This window comes from Periplaneta americana, chromosome 13, assembly GCF_040183065.1.
Source record: "Periplaneta americana isolate PAMFEO1 chromosome 13, P.americana_PAMFEO1_priV1, whole genome shotgun sequence".
In the NCBI taxonomy this organism is placed as follows: domain Eukaryota; kingdom Metazoa; phylum Arthropoda; class Insecta; order Blattodea; family Blattidae; genus Periplaneta; species Periplaneta americana.
Window position 1 is genome coordinate 66,151,414 of NC_091129.1, and position 25,465 is coordinate 66,176,878.

Here is a 25,465-nt window from a genome sequence, read left to right on the forward strand (position 1 = left end):
ACACACTGTGTCTTGGGATGAAGCCAGTTCCAAAGATTTTTGGCTTAGTGGGCATGCATCACGCTTTAATTGCTTCTAAGAGATAAGAGAGTGAACTTGGGAGATTTATGTAGGAATTTAGTGACTTAGAACATTACAACGATAGGACGATAGTGTTTAATGGACGAGACAGCAAAGTATCGAATACTTTTCTAATTCTCGAGAAATGGTATTCGTCTCGAAATAGGTCACATTGCAGCAAAGTTAGACAAATCAATATTTAAACGTTTCCAGTACTACTAATAAACATTTCTGTAGAGGTGTTAAACACGCGCTCAGTTATTTATATACGGTACTGCATAACGCTTGAATAAATAAGGTTTTTTTTTTCTGTGAGTATAATCGATAACTTCACATTATCGTGTACAATTATATAGTGAGGTCATAGTTTCGTGTTGTTGTATGTGATACAAATAACAGGCTAATAGCAGATTTCGGCGGTTTCTTTCGGATCTGTTGGCGTGAGATAAGAGAGAGTTCTGAAAAAAGAACAAGAGCTGTTATCTGGGAGAATACCGAAAATGTAACAATGCCGTTTGTACCAAGATCTCTCAAAAGTACTATTCTACAAATATGTTCTAATAATTTGACTTTTATTTGCTAGACAATGAATGATTGTGTTTACATATTTCGTTGTTCGTATTGTTTTGGAACACATTTCTAAAAGAACTTAAATACTTAATTTTGCAATCCATTTTGAGGGAATTCTCTGTCTCTGAAATTCAATTAAGTGGATTTATTATTTTTCCGTCGGTGACTTAACATGCCATTTACAAGGTGCAATTCTTTTATATTACATAATTAAATGTTCATATTAACGTTTTCATAGAGGTTAAGATACTGTAATTTGTAAAACAACAAACGAATCTGATAATGTCGTAATAAAGAGCGATGAAAACGTTAATACGAGCATTTAATTGAAGGGTTCAGAGCCATAGTGGGCCAAGCACCATATTTTAAAAACGGAGAAAACAAGGGTTAAAATTAAGTGATTACCATAATTTAATGAAACATATAGCAAGTAATATAAAGTCTGCACATTAAAACTAAATGATGTGTTAATCTTCATTAAACTATGATATTCACTTAACTTTAACCCTTGCGTTCTCCGTGTTTAATAAATGGCGCTTGGCCCACTATGGCTCTGAACCCTTCAATTATGTAATAAAAAGGAACTCTACCTTGTATATGGCATGTTAAGTCACTGACGGAAAAATAATAAATCCACTTAATTAAATAAATAAGCTATTTGCGGAGCAGTACCTATTATCTTGAGTTCCTTATTGGATATGTTCCATGATACTATTAAAATTTGAGCACTTCTATTTTTTTCTATTAAAGGCATAAGTGGAAAATCAAAAGCTGAAGAAATATTTCAATTGGAAGTGAAGCAGTGGTATGTAGTAGAACTGCATCAAACTGGCTTAAATGATTCAATGATGGAGAACTGAACCTTGAAGATAAATATCTCTCAAGTAGAAAATCTATTCTAGAGAACGATGCTATTTCTACCGAAGTGAAAGAGGAGTCATGCACCAATAGCGGTGAATAATTAGTGAGTCTTGATGTTTTCTAAGTTCTCCAATTATTTTATTATCTCCACCAATTTAGCGGAGTTTACTAGTTCGCTCCCATGGTCAAAAATATATGTTCGGTTCAGAGTCAAGAAGTAAACAGTACCAGTTCAGTCCCGGGTCAATAAGTTAACAGTACTAATTCGGTCCCGGATCAGAAATAGAGCAGTACTGGTTGGAAATCAACATTTTCCTTCCCATTCTATGCAGGCTTAGGACTGTCATAAGGCAGGAACGGGTAAATTCGTCACTCGAGACAGCAAACTACAAAATTGCCTGCCTCTTCCTTAAGGCATGGTTAAAAATGTTGATTATCATGTACAATGTGCAGTATGAACCTTAGTCAAAACTTCTTAAACTTCAGGATAGTCAGCGATACTAGCAGTTATGTTTTTGGGAGAAATTTGTGAGACAGTGTTTTTATATATTGGAGCTGCTTATTGATTTAGATACAAATTCTGCAATTTTGTCTCTAATATACTGTTCTTTCTTTAATTGGTCTGATCTTTTTATTACTGGACTTCTAATTTTTATGTAAATGTCAATTTCAATTCATTTTAGAACGTCTATTAATTGAAAGATGTTAGATCAGTGGTCGTCAGCACACGCTGAAATGTGTAAAGAATAAGCGGAGACGTCCCGTGTGCCCCGCCGTGCAGTAGGAAGAGGTAGAGAGCATACCCGCTAGCAGCTACGAGTGCACCATTAATTCAATGCGATATGTTGAAATGATATATAACTTTTTTACACCACAACTCCCCATTTTCCAGTGAATGAAAACACACTGTTTCAACAGGAAGGAGCAACAAACTACACCGCAAGAATTTCGATGGATGCTGTGAATGCTCTGTTTCCGGAACGCGTCATTTCTCGGAAAAGGGATATAGCTTGGCCGCCTACGTCACCTGATTTAACGGTATGTAATTTCTTTCTATGGAGCACCTCAAAACGAAGGTGTTTGGGGGTAATCCACCCAGAACAATTCCAGCCCTAACACAACGTTTACGAGAAGAGGTCGCTGCGATACCTGTCAATATGCTGAGAGGGGTTATGCAACAGTTCGCGGCCGGACTCGAAGAATGTGTGGAGGTCACTTGGCTAAGGTAATTTTTTAGAAAAATTTTTCTTTTTGGTTATTCATGTACTGTACTGTCATTTCTAGTCATTAAATTGATATGATAGTAACTTTTCATTCTTTTTCTGCGCCTTGAAGTCTTTCTGTTTGACTAGCCCACCTTATATATAAGCTACTATAAAAGCCAAATGAACTAAACTTTTCATGTTTAATATACGGTAAATACACCGCACTTGATAAAACACTATTCAGAATATTAAAATAGCTAATAATTCCTGTAACATAATATCAAATTTGCATATTTTTTACAGTCTTAAAGCATTTACATAATAAAATATGCAATTACCTAAATATCTGTGATTTTTTTTTTCTGGAATGTTGCAAAGGCCTACATGAACAACATAGTCTAGGATCTTTTACCTACTCGTATTACTTGAAGAGATATTTATTTTCTTAATCGTTACCTTCAATATTAAATTATCTAAATTTTTTTATTAAGACAAATATAATATTTCCTGAAGAAATAAGGATAAGATCCTGGACTATGTTATTTTTGTAGGTCTTTAGAATATTTCTGTAAAAGAATCATGCAGATATTTAATTAATTGTATATTTGATTACGTAAAAGCTTTACTGCTGTAAAAAAATGAAAATGTTATATTATTTTTACCTATAATTATCAGCTCTTTTAATATTCTGAATAGTTTTTTATAAAATGTAATGTATGTATATTAAGAATGAAGCGTTTTGTTCATTTAGAGTTTACAATAGCTGAGATATAAAAAAAATGAATTTCACTGAATTTTTCCAGGCAAGTGGTGTACCTGCCCCCAAAAATTGAAGTGAATGATAATATATTTCATTGTGAAAATTATGCTGACAATGGTACTAAATCTTCAATGTGCTACGCAATTATACAGTTTACATAATGTTGCTTCTCATACTACACGGATATTAAGAGAACAATAAATTTTGACTTTCTATAATACTATGATGTTTTTTTCGAGAACTTTAAAAAAAAAAAAAAAAAAAAAAAAAACATTAAATCTGTTACTTCAATTACATCAGACATGTTTAGCGCGGGCATTTCTAGTCTTTACATGAGGTGCAACAGTCACATAGAATATCTTCTAAGCGTATGGCTGCATGAGATTCTGAGATTCTACGTCACTGTTGAACCTCGTTTATAGGCTAGAATTTCCCGTGCTGAACATACCTGAATTAAATTTACAAAGCTAAAGATTTAGAAAAATGTGTGTTATTACTTTATTCTGTACAGAAATCTTCGATTATCTTTGTAATGAAATGTTAGAATCTCTTAAATAACGCAATGGTAACGCTGTTAAAATCTTTGTTGTGAACTGTTGACTTGAACAACGAATATCAGCTTTCTCATCTCACACATATTACACGGAAAAAGAAATACTTTTTAAAATACATTGTTATTGTAGACTTAAAATAAGCAAAACTATGTATTAAACATAAACTCATTTCGTGCTCATGTACAAAGTACCTTATTCAGTTCATAGGATATGGATCCACTTCTTGGATCTTATGTAATAGGCCTATTGTCTCGCATAGTATTAACAATTCTTCTTACATAACCTTTTCTGAAGCTATACTTAACTTCGAAGTATTTATCATTTAAAGGAAATGAGTTACCAAGAATTTTAAACAGTTATCATTTTTGGTCTGTTGTGCCATATCTAAATATGAGGTCAAATTGTTTAACCACACAATCGTCATAATATTACAATAATATGCATACTTCATGACTTGGTGAGTGATTGTTACCTCAGCTCTTTTAACATATTTAATGATCAATTTTAAAGATGTACAAATTTAATTATTATATGTTTCAATAGTGACAAAACAATCTAAACAAGTTGTTAGTGGAGAGATGTATAGAACTAAAATATTAGAATTGTCCCGAAATGTATTCATTTAGTATTAATTGCAACTTAAGTCAGTACCCATATCCCATATTCTATAGTTTTAACTTTGTCATAGAAACACTAAGTCAGCAAAGTCGGGCTGGGCATTTATAAATGACTATTACACTTTTACTACGTCATACTACTTTTGACAATAAAATGGTACCAACCATTTTAACCAATGACGACTGCTTATTCAACAATTTTTATCACCTTCCTTGCATATGTTTTGTTTCTACCATCTCCCTAGCACTTGTTTGTTTGTTTGCCAACATTTTACTAACAATGATTGTACCTTATAAAATGATTCTTGTTTATTTCATGATCCTTAATTAAAACTTTTCTATCATTTATGTTACTTATATTATTTAGGTTCTGTTATAGCTTCTGCTGTTTGAGATTATGGATAGTCGCGTATCACAGATTGTTTTATATACAGGGTGTTTTAAAATTAAATCAACAAACTTTTGGATCTGATAGATAACCTTCTTTCAAATACTTTTTGTTAAGAAACCAATGGGCTCAGATGCTTCGTTTCAGTGCAAGAGGGGATTTAATTCTACCCAGTTTGTTTACTCCGTCAGCGCAGTATCATACTTCGATCCGATTTGTTTATTCATTGAGCTCAGTATCATGCATTAATCCAATCTGATTACTACCTGAGGTCGGCAAGTTTGTTTCTTTCCATCTGTTCTCTTTTCTTTTTGTGCTCCGTATCATTCAACTCATTCTGTTGGATGCTTCTTCTTGATACGTACAAGTCTTCCTTGCTTAAAAAACATTGCATTTTGTTAACTACGGTAATCCTGGAACGTTACACATTTGTAGTGATGGGCAGTAAAGCAATGGATCCATACTGCTAATTTAACTGTGAAGTGAGTGTTTTTGCTTTTCATTCCGTTTTGAATGTGTTCTCTGTATATTTGGACCAATAAATTGTGCATGTAACATTGATTTGTTTATCCACTTTCATGTAACTAATTACTTCAATCCCTTCCTGTATGATCGAACCATGTAATGACATAAATCCCTTTTGATCTGAAAGGAAATGTCGCACCCCATGGGTCCCTTAACAAAAACTGCTTGAAATAAGGTTATCTATCCGATCCCAAAGTTTGTCGGTCTAATTTAGAGACACTCTGTATATTGATAACTGAAGTGGAATGCAACTTGTTTAATAAATATGAAACTGAATTAACAAAGCCTTCTTGACTACTAATCATCCATAGAATTCAATGAAAATTATGTAGTTGGCACGACTGTTAACAAGAAAACAGCTCATCATAACACACTAATCCCATCTAGCGGAATATTTGCAATGATGAGATGGTACAATAATATATTTTCATGACAGTTTAGTATTTAATAAATCAATTAATATTTTATTGTATTACAGTACTTTATTTCTTCTAATCTTTATATACTTTCTTCTAATCGTGTAATAGTCAATTGAATCCCACTCGAGTTTTGATTTTCTCTATATAAATCAAAACCACAAGTGAGATTGTTGTAGATAAAATGCTGCAAAATATCTTTACATGATCTTTAAGAGTCGTCTTTAGAGGTATGTACGATACAAACATTGTCGTTTACAACTCTCTGAAGGTCACCGATTCACTGAAACAGATTAGCTGTGTACACAGAGTATAGCAAAAAGCACACTGCAGGGAGAGTACATTCAGTTTATAATTAATATAGTGAAGTATGAGTGTATCTTGATAGCCTAGTTGCGCTCTCAGTGCGTTTCGCTTGTGCCATCATTAATCGATTCTTAGATTGATTGAAGTTGTTGACCTCTATGACAAATTTAATGGTACTATTGATTCATAAAAAAAAACTCTCTGTCCACTCCACTTTACTTACAATCAATTTAGTATTGTAGCCTATATGAGGGAATAAGGCAGTGAAAGAAAGGAATCCTAAGCGTTTGGAGGTTAATTGCTGATAGGAGAGTTTAGAGTGAATAGTTCAGTTCGAATGGGTTGAATATCAGTTATGACATTCAGAAATGAGAGCAGATAGACGATGTTTCATGCAGAAACACTGGAACACCAAAACACACAATAAAAATGTAAAAGTACTTCTCAAGAAGACCTTCTTCCGTTTCAAATTTGGTTGTTGCTACTCGGTCACTGTTCTATTACGACTTGTGCAACATGATGTTCTTAGTTAATATTTTGTTTGAAGAAGTCAAAAACAGTCATGTTAAAATATGAATAGAAAATGTTCATTAAAATAAAACTTCCTGTGTAATAGCAACGCATTACATTTTTTCCTCTCATATGAAAATGTTGTAACTCACATAAGGTACGCTATAGCAGATAGAAAACGTGGGTTTCGCCAGACGAAACAACAGATATAACTTGGAAATTCATAGGTTATGTTACCAGAGAACATTGCCACCTAATAGTATGGCGATGCAGATATCTCTTATATTTCACATTTTCAGTTTGTACCAGTTACTTCTTGGAGATGAAATAGAGTTTTCCTACATACAAGCATTGCCTAATTAAAAGAAGGAGAAATGTTTCTTTCGAAACGCAAGAGTAATATAATTATAACTTCGTATTTATGTCATTTACAATTGCACAGAATTTCCAGTTCGATTTAAATGTAAGTTTAAACTAGGATTCGTTACATAATATTCTTGGAGCTTTCTCCTTACACAAATATCCTATTGTATAGGCTATATAATAAATTATTTGTATGTCAAACTTATACTAAAAACATTGTTTACAGTTTTATTCAATTGTGTCAACCGGACTGTACCTGCATATATGATACACAAGAGACACAAAAGAACCTAGCTGTACCTTTCTTTCCTGTACACAGCTTTGCGAATATACAGAGTGGATGGTAACCTCTGCACCAAAATGAAACTGGCAATAGAACATGAGGAGAGATTTGAAAAATCTAAATAAGTTTTTTCTCTAATATTCACTGTTTTAGAGGAAATCATTATGTTTCTACGACGCATTTGACAACAACACGGCTACTGCAATAACTCGTCTAAGCAAGTGCGGTCTACAATTCTTACTTCCCCAACCCTCTTCTGTAGTCAATCGGTAATACGTGACATGCGCTGCGTTGCAAGATTTATTTAATCCATTTTCGCTATTATTCAGTTTAAATTCATGGCTTAACAGTTTGATTTGCAAAAAAGGATTCAAGACATTAACTGTTCAGATTATTTTTACCTACCTGCATGTATAGTAATCAGCCATTTCTCTCGGGGCTTTACCGCAATAGAGCGCTGCAAACATTGGACGAAGACTTCCTTTTTCCTGCTTAACGATGCTTCATCGAAAGAAAAGTGTAATAAAAGTTTTGTTATATTTAACATGTAGAACCATCTGTTAAATTTTGGTGCAGAGGTTACCATATACTCTGTAATCACTGCTTACCTAACTTGTGTTAAATGTGACCAAACAGTCGGTTTTAATCGCAACTTTTCTGCTGAATACCGTGCATTATGTTATCCATAAGTGTAAAATATTTGAGGATGAATCAAATTATATTTGACAAAAATACAAATTTATAATTAACTTAACAATAAAAAAAAAGTCACAAGTACTATCAGGACAAGAGTTTTGTTAGAGTTATTTATTATGACTTCCGACCTACAGTCATTTTCAGCTGACTAATCTAAATAGGACAACAATATGTATTATACTGTGTGTATATTCTGAATCTTACTTAAACCCAGTTAAATTGTTTTGAAGATGACTACGACTTATCAAAACTTTCCTCAATTCATATATAACAATTATTAAATATAGTGATTGTTGCCTCGCTAATTGAGATTTTAAATAGGAATTTAATGTCAGAGAGGGAATCACTGACAATATGTAAATTAAGAGTATTGTGCAAGGGTAGAGGAGTAAGCGTGGTTGAATTTGTCAGATAGAATGCTTTTACCGAAATTAAACAAGGAAAAAATGGCTTGTGGAGGGGTGAAAAAATTCTCTTGTAATAAATTTTCTTCCAGAGCCCCCTGTGAACTAACCAGCCAATTAACTTGGATATTAAAACCTGGAAATTTAACATCACAGATATGAAACTCCACCAGTGAACCAATGTAATCCAATCTTCATTATCGTAACTTATGATACTATATATACAAATTATTTCTATGACCAATTCCCTTGAACGTGTTTTACGTGACGTTTATTTAATTCAGACATGAAATCAGATCAATTAACATTGTAATATGTAATTGGAAGAGTTCAATATAACATCTGATTGAAGCATCAGAACAACATTTCAAAAAAATGTGTTCAAGAATAACACAAGCCTCACTTATTCCACACTGTTTGTAGAAATGTGATAATATTCTAATGAAATTGAATATAAATAAAAAGAGGACTGATTTCTACAGAATTAATGTATTATTGTATGTACCACAGAAAATTAGAAAACATTTATTTACTTTTTAAAATTCTTGAATGTGTTAATTTAATCGAACTATCAAAATCGCGAATTACAATTTCCAATTAGCATTTTTTTAACAACTACACTGAGACTGCAATACAAAAAACATACGTGTAAGAGGTTAGTTCCCCCCCCCCCAAATATTTATTTTCTTATTTTATTTCGTTATACTGCTTACATCGTTAGTAAAAATATGAAAACAATTAACTCATTAGATATATTTAGGAAAGAGTTAATATTAGTTTAAATAAATATTTGTGTGTTCTATTACGTTTTCGTGAAATTAAACAAAAATGCATGCTAAAATTTGTTAATATTCCAGCGTGATAGACGTGGCAACGTTCAGCAGGCAGTACTCCGCACAGACGTAAGCACGAGTCAGCTGAGTTCAAGCTTCCTGTCCATAGCTCTAGTGCCGAGCGGACGGCAGTTCAGTACAGGGTATTCGATAAACTACTTACAATGTCATTCACAGTTTAGAAATATCATATGTTATTAATTTATGGAGAAAGTCTTCGTAATTCAAATGAGGCAGGAAGGATGTACCGTCAACATTTTCCTCAAAGAAGAGGTTATCTTATCGGCGAGCTTTTGTAGCAGTTTTTTAACGATTATTAGGAACTAGAAGTCTCTTACCGCGTTTCGAAAATGACACAACCAGAAAATTGTTTAAAATGATACTGGTTTACGGAAGCAGGAGACATTAAAATATTGCATTAGAAAAAAGTTCCTGTGATTTTGTGCAGAAAACCATTATTGCTTATTTTTTAGACGTACGGTACAATAAAAAATGGAGTAATATTGTTACATAAAATGTAAGTTTACCATAATGTTCTATCAATGAGATTGAAGGTTTATATTTTCTGCTAGTTTTATGTAAACAACAGTATTATCATGGTCCACTCTGGCATTAGAACAGAGCATCTGTTTTGTACCGAAATGTTTGTACCCGCTTGAGCTATACTGTGTACTTCTAAACCCCTCCACCCCGCTTGAGCTGTATTGTGTACTTCTAAATCCCCCTCCCCATCCATCAATCTTGCAAAACGTGTAGTATTGTAAACTTTAATAATTAGTTAAATATTGAAATTAGAAAAAAATTATAAGGACATTTTTTCTTCCTCATGACATGAATAATCATCAATTAAAATAATGACACTTATACTCCTTATACCCTGTATAAGAAGGAAAACTATTACAATTTTCGTGCAATTCAACATGTGAGAAAATAGTGGTTATGTGGAATTGCGCTAGAATTTCTACTCAAGTGAAAGCGAAGCAGAATACAAACCGGACTCATCAACATCTACAGCAGGTATAAAGACACCTAAGAATATACGTAAAGCTCCCCATATAGTTTCCGCTTTAGCTCGGGTCAATCTACCAGACCGTGCAGTTGTGTCGTTTGCTGGATCAGTTGCAAAGGTTCGTGGACATAATATATTAAATATGATTCTCTCAGGAGTTCGGTGAAACGTTTCATGAAGGTAGCAAAAAAAGAAGCTGCCGAGATGTAGGAGCAAGAGAATGTTTCTTGTTTTCATATTGGGATGGAAAACTGTTACCATGTATCAATAATTCCATGGAAAAAGTCGAACGTATTGCAACTGTTACTGGTAATGAGCAAGAAAAGCTATTTTAAATTCCCAATATTGATGAAAATCTCAGGTGAATTGCATGTGTCGACACAGCAAACAAGTGGAATCTTGAAAACAAAATTAAAGGACTTGCAACCGATACTACTACCAGCAATACTGACTTCGCAGCTGGGCTTAAAAATTATAGAACCATATCTGGATAAGTAACTGGTTTGGATAACTTACTGCCACCATATTATGGAAGTTATTCCATCCAGAATCTTCTCTAGCGCATTCAGTTCAAGCAGTAGTCTGTAAAATAAACTTTTTAAGTGGTTTAAGCAAAATTGGCAGTAATGAACAAAGGCTTATATTCTGCAGCTGTTGAACTCTCCCAGGATCCTATACTTATAATAAGACTACAAATAGAAATATTAGATTATCTGCGTCGAGCTCTCAAAGATTAATATCCAAGAGGTTGTTATTAATAATGTATTATTTACTTTGTGTTTATTGTTCCAAGGTGGAGATACAGGCGGTGAGACATTTCGAGCACATGAACCAACTCATCAAGCTCGATGGATGGGAAAAGGAATTTATGTATTGAAGATAATCTGTTCAGATATCAGTTTAATTTGTTGGCCAGGGACTTAAACAAAATAAATGATTTGCTAAATTGTAAATTCTGCTGTCTGTGGCGATCTATAAATATTAATATTTTTTTACTAAAATTTTCTTTGTGTTTGTTTCAGATATGAATTAATAATATTAGTCTTGTGGAGATAAAATTTCGAACTTTCATTTTTTTGGACCACCCTAATATATATATATATATATGTATATGGGTTCTGAATTAATAATATGAATTTAAAAAATAAAAGTGATAGTTCCGAAAAATTATTCATCCTTGTTACTGAACGCCTAATATAAATTTATAAGTTAAAACAGTTCTATATACCGGTATATATAAATTCTGAATTAAAAATATGAATATAAAATTTAAAAGCGATTATTCCGAAAAATTATTCATCCTTTTTACAGAGTTACTCATATACGGTACATTTTAAGTTAAAACAGTTCTTAAAATGAAGTTATATATTAATACAGACTTATTGTTAACTTATAGTAATACTGATTAGCAATGCAAAGGTAATGAAATTATATTATATTAAATTTAATTTATTGAAATACAAGAGTGCTAAAAAATAAAGACTAATTCCGCATATTAGAACTGTCACCGCAGAAATAACGAGCAGAGAGAGAGAGAGAGAAAGAGAGAGAGACACACAATTTCAAATTTAATTGGGCCAGCTTTTCGCTAAACGCAATCAGAACACAAAAGCAAACTTTGAAACAAATCAAAAAAGCACATACAGTTTACAGTCAGCTTTGTTTTATAACTACGGAATTTTATATCATTGTTTTGGTTGCATATTACGATTTTAATCTGACAAGAAATGAAGCGTTTACGAATGTAAATAATGCACATGAAGTCAATGATGAGGTTTGTACCAAATTGCTGTTTGACTTTGTTTACTACTTAATGCACTCTCTTTCAACATAAAGTTTAGCTGTATTTCGAAATCTGAAGGACACAATAATTGCACAAATATGAACCAAAGAATGGCAATGAAAATAAGAATTAAAAACAAAAGAGATGAAAAATGTGAAATACATTCAGAATATTGAAAATTTTGAAATACTCATAAACTGGAAAAACAGATTTAGAAATCGTCGGAAGCTCATGGTAATGACGGCAAACATGATGATCATGAATTGAGAAGATGGATGACGATGCTGATAAAGATCATGTGATGATAATGATGGTGGGGTGATGCAGTTTCGAATTTTTACAATACTGCTAGTCCAGTAGAGAAGGGAAGACTTGTCCTACGACCTTATCATGTGCTGTAGCTATATCACCAATGAGTATGGAGAGGAAAGATAGCTTTTAGTCATGGATGACTAGATTCGTATAATATTAACCATCATGAAACAGACTCTCTTTCTGATAGCTTATTCTTTCCCCTCTCACACAGCTCACATGCCAGGTCTCGCCTCCTCATCTACACATATGGATATTACATTCTACGATACTAATTTTGAGGTGGTTAGTATACTTCCATCCTTTCATTGTCCTACTTCATCTATTCATCATCGTCGTTGTCTCATTCATCGTAATCTTTCACGTATATTTAGTCAAGTGATCTATTCCGGTAAAAGAATATTAATGTCGCCAATAAAATATTCCATAATTTCATCTCGCAGACTCTTGATTTTCTGCCAGTAGTTCAAGATCAAAGAAGCTATCTGAAAATACTAGTTTATGTAACAGAATCCTCAGTGTCAGTAAAAGAAAGAAATTAATTGCAAATGGCCATTTATGTAACATAATCCTGAATGTAAGTAGAAGAAAGAAGCTAATTGCAAAATTTTATGTAACAGAATCCTCAGTGTAAGTAAAATAAAGAAGCTAACTGAAAATATCCATTTATGTAACAGAATCCTCTGTGTAAGTAAAAGAAAGAAAAAAACTGCAAATTCCTATTTATGTAACAGAATCCTCAATGTAAGTAAAAGAAAGAAGATAAATGCAAATGCCCATTTATGTAACAGAATCCTCAGTGTAAGTAAAAGAAAGAAGCTAACTCCAAATTGCCCATTTATGTAACAGAATCCTCAGTGTAAGTAAAAGAAAGAAGTTAACTGCAAATATCCATTTATGTAACAGAATCCTCAGTGTAAGTAAAAGAAAGAAGCTAACGTCAAATGCCTATTTATGTAACAGAATCCTCAGTGTAAGTAAAAGAAAGAAGCTAACTCCAAATCCCTATTTATGTAACAGAATCCTCAGTGTAAGTAGAAGAAAGAAGCAAACTGCAAATGCCTATTTACGTAACAGAGTCCTCAGTGTAAGTAAAAGAAAAGAGCTGCATGAAAAACTCATTTATGTAACAGAATCCTAAGTGTAAGTAATAGAAGTGTAATTGCATTAATTTTAGTGCTATATGTGTACAGATACTGGAACCAATCTGTACCCTTGACATATGCCACAGCTACGTCACATCTCTGTACCCGCACCATTGGAATTGTGTGAACTGAAAATGTTGGTCGTGAGTTTGCCACCTGTTATATGTTGGTCCGTCCCGGTACAACGCAATGTTTGTTTTCAGATCACTACCTCCTTGCTAGTCTCTTGCCTCACTCCACCTCTCCACCCAAGCATTGTAACATTCGTGCATCGGTCGCCAAGCACAGAGATTGGTCCAGGTATCTGTACATGACATTTCTGATAATCCTAGAAGTGTTGTTTCAGGAACTAAAGAATCTCCTCATCTAGCCTAAATTTTACGCTAATTTCTTTAGGCATTAAATAACTATTCCTCCTCTATGTTTTAAAGTTAATGAAATATTACTTTATATGCTCTTCAAGAGTTTGCGCTTCTAAAAAACGGTGTCTTAAATATTGACCTATAGGTTATTGGTAGGGTGTTTGGTTTGGCTTGGCTTTACGAGGGATAGACTTGGAACAGGTCCATACACTTATGCCTGCTTTTGCTCACTGTGCTTCTCTTACAGCATATGCGACGATTATTGAAGTCTGACTGGTGGTCTAGAGCAGTGATATGCAACCTTTTTTCTCCTGGTACTCCTAGAGACACTCTTCCACTCAAGCTTGTATCCCCAAAGTTGTTAATCCAAATTATACTAAACTTAATTAAACTCAACAATTTATGAGTTATTAAATCACCTATTTTGAAACTATAGAAGGAACAACATTACTGATATCCTAAATCTTGTATATCCAGATTGCTCGGCGTTATAAGTTTTGACGGTAACAACTTTTGTCACGTTTACTATGCTGCCATCTAGTTGTTACATAAGGAGTCAAGTTATAACTCCAATTTGAATTGCTTTAGCAACTGTACTGACATCTCGTGTTCGTTTACGGCGGACGGATGGCGATCCTGGCGGTTGTTCTCTTCAAAGTGCAACCGATTTTAACACAGGGATGAGCAATCTACATGTGATCTGGGCTAATATCATAGAAAAGAAAAGCGCTGGCCTTCTGTGCTCGAGGTTGCGGGTTCGATCCTGGCCGAGGTCGATGGCATTTAAGTGTGTTTAAATGCGACAGGCTCATGTCAGTAGATTTACTGGCATGTAAAAGAACTCCTGCGGGACATAAATTCCAGCACACCGGCGACGCTGATATAACCTCTGCAGTTGAGAGCGTCGGTAAATAAACCATAATTTTTTATATAGAAAAGAAAAGTTATCCTGTTACATTATTAACTTTCCTGCCGGTGGAAGCGAGACAGAACCAGGAAATGGAAAAGAATAACGAGGCGAAGGAAATTCTGAGCCCAACAATACATAAGAATTATTATGATGTACCGAGGTACATATATGATATTTCCGTTCAGAAATTCTGCATTATCATATTATGATAAAGGATGGATAGAACAGAGAAAAATTCTTTCCAGCACTGGGACTCGAACCCGGGTTTTCCGCTCTACGTGCTGACGCTTTTTCCACTAAGCCACACCGGATTCCAGCCCCAATGCCGGATCGAATCCCCTCAGTTTAAGGTTAAGTTCTACCTCTCACAACCAAACGTTCTGATGGGGGCAGATAAAAAGTTATTTTTTTCTTCCACCATTTTAATAATGTCAAAAGAAGTGCTTATAAAATTTTGGCCACTCGACCGCAATTACTAGGGCCGTAAAAAATAAGTTCGACACGGGTCGTTAAAAGAAAAAAGAACACAATTTCATTCGACAAATTTATTGAAACAGACATAGCAATTGTTTAGCTATTTTTCAACATATTTTCCATCGCAATTGAGACATTCGTCATATCATGGGATCGACTGAGAGGTGCAGACGCAGTCAAACTCTGGTTCCGATCTGAGGCGGCTGACTTCTACGACATAAAAATTGATCCCATGGTATGACAAATGTCTCAATTCCAGTGGGGGATATGTTGACAAATAGCCCAACAATTGCTGTATCTGTTTCAATAACTATTTCCATGCAATTGTGTTTTTTCTATAAACGGCCCCAGGGAAAATCACTTTCTGGACGGCCTCGTAATTACAGTCGAGTGGCCAATAGTTGTATGAGCACTTCTTTTGACATTATTAACATGGTGGAAGAAAAAATAAATAAATTTTTTATCTGCCCCCATCTGAAAGTTTCCTTGTCAGTTTTCCCTTTGGTGACCTACCTTCATGTACTGTGTCACAGAATATGTAACAGTGGCACAATGTCCAACGCACTTTATGCAGAGGTGCACTCATTGCGAGGGACTAAGTGGCCGGAATCCGACTGGATGAGCGCCGTCTTAAATCACTAAGGGCCATATTCATAGACATTCTTAGCACGGGCTTCCGGTGGATGATCTGCGAACTAACGTTTTTCGTATTCATAAACCAGTGTTAGCGATATGTTATGATATGAATCCTGTACAAGTAATCAGTCGATAGCCGGGACTAGTTTAGCACGCTCGTAGCGCGGGCTAGCGAAATGTCTATGAATAACACCCTACGTGATTACTTACGCATATCATATTATTATGTACCGAAGTACTGGCGCCGGAGAAAATTTTTCTTTGTTCTATCCATCCTTTATAACACATAAGAAGATAACATATGTGAAGGAAACAGATAAGAGGTGCTTAAGTACCACAAGTGCAATGAAGTGTAGTGACACAAATAAAATTTAAGGGTGGTATTCATAGACATTTCGCAGCACGCGCTACGAGCGTACTAAGCTAGCCCCGGCTATCCACTAGTTACTAGTACAGAATTCAAATCATATCCTATCGCCAACACTGATTTATGAATACGAAAAACGCTGATAATCCACCGAAAGCCCGCGCTAAAAATGTCTATGAATACGGCCCTAAATGATTATTGAAGTGAAAAAGTTGAGGAGAAATGAAGGTTAGTACACATATGGACTGTGAAAGTGTTTTTGTGAGTGCAAGGACTGAAATATGGAGAGGTGAAGTGAAGAAAAAAGAAGGCGAGTTCATAACATTTACGGGTAAGGTTGATGATTCTAGTCCAGCGAAAGTTAAGGATATAGATAATTTTGTAAGTATAATAGATAATAAATGAGGAGAGTGTAGTAGAAAGTTAAGTGAGCTAATAGAGATAATGAAAATAGGCGATGAGTATGGTGGAGGAGGCTAGCCAGGATTGCGAAGCACAACATGGAGAAAATAAGTTAGATAAGAAAATGTAATGCATGTAAGAGACAGACATAACAACGATATGATTGGGTAATGGCGTAGTAAGCATTAGCAACAAGTAGGCCTATTATTAGAAACGGAGTGTGTTCGATATAAGTGAACTGGAAATCAATAAAGAAGTTGAAAAAGTGTTAATTTTGAATGAACTGAATCAAGTAATTAGGTTTTAAAGGTGGGAATACGGATCAATTTAGATGGAGACAGAAGTAAGAGATTATAGTAAATAGTGAATGAGTGTAAGGGAAATAGGAAGATACAATATTGAAAGAATATAAGTAAGAGGTATGAATGTAAATTTTATTATAAGAGCGTCTACAAACGGTATATCTGTAATGAATGTAATTTATGTTACCGGATACATATTTGTGAGGGCCTCAGTACATGGATGTAAATGTTGACATGAAATATACAGGGTGATTCACAAGGATTTACCGTCACTTAAGGCGCTTATTTCCGAAAACATAATGAGCAAGAAATGTCATATAAAAAGTGTCCTAATCTCTTGATGTTTTCAGAGTTACACTAATTTGAAGTTACTTGCAAAATACCTTTAGTTTTAAGGGTAAAAGAATATTAGATATAAAGATTTAACTATTCAGGAGTACCATTCCTTTAATTAACTAGCATTCTGAAACTAAAAATGTATTGTAAATTCCATAATTGCTTCGTACAGATTTTTGTTCCCGAATTTTAATTACAAAATTACATATTTCTTACGCATTTATCACAACAATTGTTATAAATCACGCCACTCTTGTAAATTCTTCAAGACTGTTCATTAGGATGTACCTATAATTAAACTGTAAAGAATCAAGTTCCTAAAGTTGTATGATTTGTAACAATTTTTGTGATAAGTGCGTAAGAATAATGTAATTTTTAGTTAAAAATTTAAAAACAAAATCTATACAAGGGAATTAACAAAACATTTTTGGCTTCAGAACATAGCCAATTGAAGAAATGATACTTCTGAATGGTTCATTCTCTATTTGTAATATTCTTTTACTCTTACAACTAAAGAAAAAAGGTATTTTACTAACAAATTCAAATTAGTGTAATTATGAAAATACTGAGATTAGGACATATGTTTATATGACATTTTTTGCTCAGAATGTCTTCGGAAATAAGCTCTGTAAGTGACGGTAAATCCTCGTGAATCACCCTGTATATCATAATGATATATTAACTTAAGTGGTTTTGTAGTGTTAAAGAGATACCTGATGTTTCCTGCTGTACTCCTGTAGGACGACTATCATAAGACTGCAGATAAGAGAGGGATATCAGAGGAGGTAAGGTTTAAACGCGTGCTTTTGCTGGAACGAAATTCAAGAACAGCACGTAATAGAACGGGACGACATCGCTGGCATAAGAGCTTACAATGATAAGTGGACTAGAGTGCATGATCTGCCTCTCACGCGTGTGTGCTTTTAATTGGTTACTTAGTATGGGACTTGTTACCCAAAATTGTAGCCAGTTATTAATAGTATTAATTAAGAAGTGTTTGCTTAGGAAAGGAAATGAATTATTAAGAATGTCAAAAATATTTACGTCAGTATTTTTAATGAGCTCACAGGATTTTATTTCTTAAGTGCTGAGTTTTTTAATGCGCAAACATTTGTTATCAAGAATCTTTAGTACCGTCTATAAGCGAAACACTAGTTAACATAATTACACTGTATTTATTCTGGAATTAAATTGAGCTAAATTTCAGATGCTTCAAACGACATAACGCACTTCCTAATGACGTCACATCAGTTTCATGAAATGGAACGCAAATAACCTTGAGCTTCACGTTCCTAATAAAAATATCTGAAATCCCGTCTAGCGTCGTTCGGAGCAACATAAAATGGCACTTTAATGGTAGGTAATGTTAGTATTACGTAGCGCTCATCGTAAGTAAATTTCATGATCCCCATTTTATACCTTTCATTAAACTTCGAATTAAACATCTGAGATAGTGCATAATATGCATGGAGATATGGGAACTTTGCCTCGGTCCCTTACTGCGGCGTTTAGAGGAATCACTACCGCTAGATTTGGCAGTAAGCGTTTTTTTACGCCCATCATAACTGCGAAATCACGGGCTTCCAGGTCTTTTTACTGATTCGAATCAATAGACTATCATTCTTGCTACCTTGTGTGTCGTCACTGATCACCTAACCTACAACAGTTTAATGCTACTTTGTAGTCAAGAAAAAATGGGTAAACAAAAATAATAGTACAAAATAGCACTACCAAAGAGGCCTATGTTATTTATTTATTTATTTATTTATTTGTTTATTTATTTATTTAATCTGACAGGATTAAGGCCACAGGGCCTTCTCTTCCATCCTACCAGATATATGTTATTTACGATTTGGGAATTTCACTGTGTTGTTAGTGTAAAGTTTTTGGATATGAACTAAAAAGTAGGTTTTAAAAGAAGATAAAGTAAAAATGAATAACATTATAAGTAGCGAAACTAAAATAATAAACCAAGTTGTAAAGTACTGATTGATTAATTGATTATTCTATACATAACCGTATATATGGATGTACACGTCAGATACAATTACATTATAAATAAGAAATACAATAAGATTAAGAAACACTACCAATTAAAATACATTCAAAATAAATAATACAGTATAATCAAATAGTATTACATATATTATAATTTGTAATTTAAGAATTCTTCTACTGAATAAAAACATAGATCAGTTAAAATCTGTTTAACTTCACTTTAAATTTTGCATCAGGTAAAGTTTGTATCTACAATGGTAATTTATTAAAGAACACAATGTCAGTAGGATAGGCAGGCCATTTTTCATATATCATAAGTGTATGGTTTTTTATTGGAAACAGATGTGCATTTAGTATGTTATAATTATGATAATTTAAATTCTTATTGTATTTATTCTCATTCTGTTTAAAGAAAATTAGGCATTTGTAAATTTACTCGTAAATGGATGGAAATGTTAAAATTTTATACTGTTTAAAATAAGGTTTGCATGAGTCAAAACTCTTTAATTTAGAAATGGATCGTATAATTATTTTTGTGCAATAAATATCCTATAAGCATTGGTAGAGTTACCCCATAAGAAAACGGCATAACTGTGATATGCATAAGCAAGTGAGTAGTAAATTGAAATCAATATTTTAGTATTTAGTATATCTCTCAGATGCAAAATAGCAAAATTATCGGAACAAAGTGTTTTAGCAATAAAATCAGAATGCTCATTCAAGGTCAATATATTATCCATAATTATGCCAAGAAATTTAGTACTGTGTTGGCTTTGAGTCAATATATCCCCCAATTGACATAGAACATTTAATTCTGAATGGATTGATATACAGGTTGTCACATAATTATTGGTACAAAATGCAGGGGTGAGTAGAGGACAGTGAAACACTGCAAAAAATCCTAATAAACATACATCTCCAATTTTGCCGTTTCAGAAATCAATGGGGTTTTATTATGTCCCGTCAATACAGGTCCTAGATAGATATGTGATTTGGAGTAAACCAAATGATGGGCCAATTTTTATTTTGCCTATTTTGCCTTTTTAAGGTGTTTCTTAGTAATAAATGCCCTTTTTGACATTTTAAAGCAATATTTATTGTTTACTTGCAATTTTCTAACTAATTGTAATTTAATGTGTGTGAAATTTAAATATTTGAAACAATACTAACAACAGCAAATAAAAGCAATTTATTTCGGTGCTTAATCTGCTAATAATCCTGCTTTAATACTATTGCTTTAATATGAATAATGATTGACAATCCACAGTTACAAAATAATATTGTCATATCTTCACGATACAAACAATCAGCTTTATAATTTTAAATATTAAGGTCGTTCTCATAGACTTATCACTAGAGCCCGGAATTTTAGGTGCTAAAAGTTAAAAATGACACTGAGTGTAGATGAATAGAAGTGGTGCCCATGACGAGGGTTTTAAGCTTAGTTCACAAGAGTCCGATATGTAATAATAGACAACAGAATCAGAAGGACTGAGCAATGGATCTTGTAAACAGTGCGCTATTTTGTAAGAGGTGGTTAAGATGATTAGAGACCTTTAACGATACCAAAGGGAAAATACTGAATGACAATAATGGCATCTCAGAGAAGTGCGCTAGTTTGTAAGTGGTGGTTAACAGGATTAGAGACATTTACCGAGAGAAAATACTGAATAACATATCAAAGAAGTGGGGGCATGGCTTCTATATTTATAAACTATAGAGAGGAACAATATTAACTTTTAGCACCTAAAATTCCGGGCTGTTATCTCGTAGCATTTTCAATTGTTTGCTTTCATATTTTCAAATCTTACTGTTACTGTAGTAGAAAGAAATTTGAGTGAGGAACAGTCAGTTATTTCGGGTGACAGAAGGCATAAGATCGGTTAGCTAGAATGCCTAAATTCAGTAAACCATTGAAAAGTAAACTTCATGCTTACGTTAGTGAATTTGGTGCCCATGTGGTTTCAACCGATGGAAGAGTTTTGTTACGTAGGGTTTGTGAAAAGATAGTATTTTATAAGTCAATATGTGTTATCTACGATGTAAATATGTGAGTTATGTTGAAAAAATTTTAATTTATTGCTAAAATATATTATGTCTTTTTAAAATGTATAATGCCTTTTTCAAAGATTATTGTGTCTTTTTTACGTTTTTATTGCCTATTTTAACTGTTATAAATGCCTAAACATCCGGACTCTAGATATCATATTTTTGTATAGACTACGTCTTTTGAGATGTTTTTAGTGTATAAAAAATTCATTATATAAATTAATTCCCATCGTTTTGCTTTAACACTGACGTCTGTTATTCAATTCAGTGACCAGCATGGTATAGGGATAGCCGACTGTATCCGGGCAATTTCCGGCTACTAAGAAATACGGCCAAGCATAGAGGATACCGCTTAATTTCCGAGTAGCCTGTACATTAATACTGGAGTCGATGCTTTATTTTTTATTTCAATGGACATTCATTTGTTTTACAAGTTAAAAATGTTAGCAAAAATTACATGAAATACTACCAAACAGGAAATTATATTAGGGATTAAATGAATTACTCTTTTTAGAGGTAAATTACATTTCAAAAAGGGAAATATTATTAACACGAATGAACCCTGATATTAAATTTTGCCTGTTTACTTAATCACATTAAATTAACTTTTTGTGTAATTTTCAGTACTAATAACAGTAATTTACACACAAACTGAATTATTATATATCATATCTGTGAACTTGTAAAGGGAAATATTTTTGGAATTATTCTATTATGAGGAACGTGAGAGTTGTACACTAGGTAATCCCTGCCATAATCAAAAGGTTGTATAGACATTACACATGTTATTGTTTCATGCACAGAATCATGCCACTTTTAAAATGACAACGAAATTCTACCACAAAAAATATATAAATACTTCGATACATGACTTCTGGTATTAAGAACGCTTCATTATAAAATAAAAAATGCAAAATAAATTCATAGGAAGTGAAGAACAGAGGAAGTTACATGAAACATTCCAAAAAGAAAATAGAAATGCAAGAGGGGGACTAAAAGTACGAGAGTACGCGTCATTGCATGTCATTTCGGGCTGCAAGAAAGATATTATATGATATCTAAGGCAGTAGGCCACTTTTCCCAACTCATGTGTCGGTGTTCCATTGAAGGAATCTAGAAGAATTCTGAATGAGAAAAGGGTAAAGATAGTAGTAATTTACTCTATTAGATACTAATTTAGATGAGGAAAGAAATGTCGCAAAACCCAATTCTGATAAAAGTTTTGCTGCAGAAAGGCAGGATCGCAGACTTAGAGAGAAGTGAATATCCGAATCCTCGCGATCCAAGGTAAACTAGCCTTTAGGCTGGGTGGGTGAAATCCAAAATATAAACATAATGGAAGATAGGTAAACAAATGGATAAAATAATAAGAGTAAAACAAAAATTTCTAAACAAAATGAAACAAATAGCATAAATATTTAGACAAATAAAAGTTAATCGCACAAGAATAAACAAATAAATAGGCCAAATTTAAACTATTAAATTTCGAAGCGAATATGAAAATAGACAAATATTAATGCAATACATGCCATGAATTTAAAAACAGCCACACAACAAATGTTTAAGAGGGGAGACAGATGAAAGTTTGGTCTTTTTCAATAAAAAAATCGTTTTTTCGTTGTCTTGTGAAAAATGCACCAAAATCCCTTATTTATACATATGTTGAGCAAGTTTCAATGATCCGAGGCGCTTGAAAGCATAAAAATTACACAATATATTAATGTCAGCACTCTTTAGCTTTAATTCCATTCATATTTTACAAGCTGTTTTCGCACATTTTTTTTTCAATACATTTCGTCAGGTTCGAAGTGTAAAGCTTCTTAAAATTTGGATGCTAGGAATATGATATTTTTACTGCATGTTCTATATACTGTAGTTAACAAAATAGAGTATAACTTTTTTTTACAAAATGAATATTTTATAAATTAAGAAATAAAGAATATTTAGTGGATACCAAAAATTTAAATTTTAAAGTTGCATATATATTTTTAAATTCTCTTCCATTTATAGATGTAATTTTAAAATTCCTAATACACAGTTCTTTTCTAACCATATCAGAGACGCTGTAAAAGAAAGGTAATGAATGAATCTCAAATTTTATAAGACGAGATAGATTTTTAAAATATGAAAATTAATTCTCTTAATTTTTATAACTCAAAAACCATTCATCTGATCATAATGAAATTTATATGCAAAACTACTTGTGGGAAGAGGATTACGTGTACAAAATATTAAGTTTTCACCTTAAAAATTGTGTGAAATATAAATTTTACCAATCACACTCCTAACAAAATGAAACAATTATAACATGAACAACTAAACTAAGAATGGAAAAATAGAACTGCACATGTATATCAAACAATACAAATATTCAGTTTCGAATAGAAATAAAAGTAATTGACTAATATAATACTGTACTATATAAAGTTAGCCTACACATAATATTTTCAATGAGGGAACATTGTGATTTCGGGATTTTTTTTTCTCATATAGGCTATTGTATGAGAAATGTGATGAAGTTTCAATTTAGACACTTTTCCAAGAATGGTGTTACAAATATTCATATTGGGTGAAATTTTATTTGGTATCCTCTTATGAGCCCAAAATCCATTCATCCCAGACACAATTTGGGTGGTAACGGATCCTGTATTGCATTACATTTATTGAGCTGTATAGCTTTTTACGGGCCCGATCTGCAGTGACGCTCACATTAAAGGCGATATCTTGGTCTCCTGTCCTCCAAAGCCAGCTCCCTGTCGCCTGTATGCTAGTTGGAGCTCAATACTAAAACTGAGTACATGCTATTTACATTTTCAGGCTCTACTCCAGCAACTCAAGGCCGTGGGATAAATACGTGCGTTTTGATACTACACTTGAACCGTTTATTCCCAATTATTAATGTGCCATTCTTAGCGAATGAATAGTTTTTTGAGTGACCGATTGATTCATTTCTTCTCTGGTTCTCTGACCGAACCAGTAACTGAATGAATGAATGAATGAATGAATGAATGAATGAATGAATGAATGAATGAATGAATGAATGAATGAATGAGGAGTAATATTTTGAATTTGTTAACTGACACTGTATTTTTTTCTTGGCTTTTTTTATTAGGCAACTAAATGTGTCTGCTGACTGTGTTGACGAAGAAACTAAATATGTTATATCGTCGTTGTTCCTGCAATAACTCCTATGTGCAAAATATAACATTTTTCAGTAGGAAGAAAAAAAAACGTTTATTCATCCTATGACAGCCGTACATAGGAGACTGTGAATTCTTACATTCTAGAAACAAAGAAATAAAATTACATATAGGAGATTTTATTATTTGCTGTATCACTATTTAAGTTACTTAATAGAGCAAACATCTGAAAATCGATAAATATGTCACATAAGAGTTATTGCAGTAACAACGACGATATGAATGACTAACTCAGTGCATTAAGAGACTAAATGTGTCGGTTGACGACCGTTGATTAAGGTACTAGATCAGGGGTCGTCAGCACAGAGCACGCTGGGGCTAGCCTCTCTTATCCGCGGAAAACGCAGTGCACTATAATATGCTCTCGTAGCTGCTAGCGGATGTGCTCTCTATCTCTCCCTGTTGCACGACAGTACGCACGGGACGGCACCGCGTACCCATTGCACAATTCTGCGAGTGCTGACGACCACTGTACTAGACTAAGGATCAGCTGTATAAACAGTTGATTTTCAATTATTGTTTCGCCAATTACAGAAAAAAACATAATTGTTTATGTATTTATTTATTTAAAATGACAGAGATAAGGACGTCACGCCTTCTCTTCCTCTCCAGCTATCACCACTGTCTCCTGAAAATTGTTCGTCATCCAGTTCATTAAAGGGATTTCCTTGCTAGTAGAAAACACGAGAAGCACGTTGAAATTCAATATCATTATTAGAATAATGAGATATCAAAATAAATCAGACGCCTGGAAATAAATACTTACATACAAATGGCTTTTAAGGAACCCGCAGGTTCATTGCCGCCCTCACATAAGCCCACCATCGAT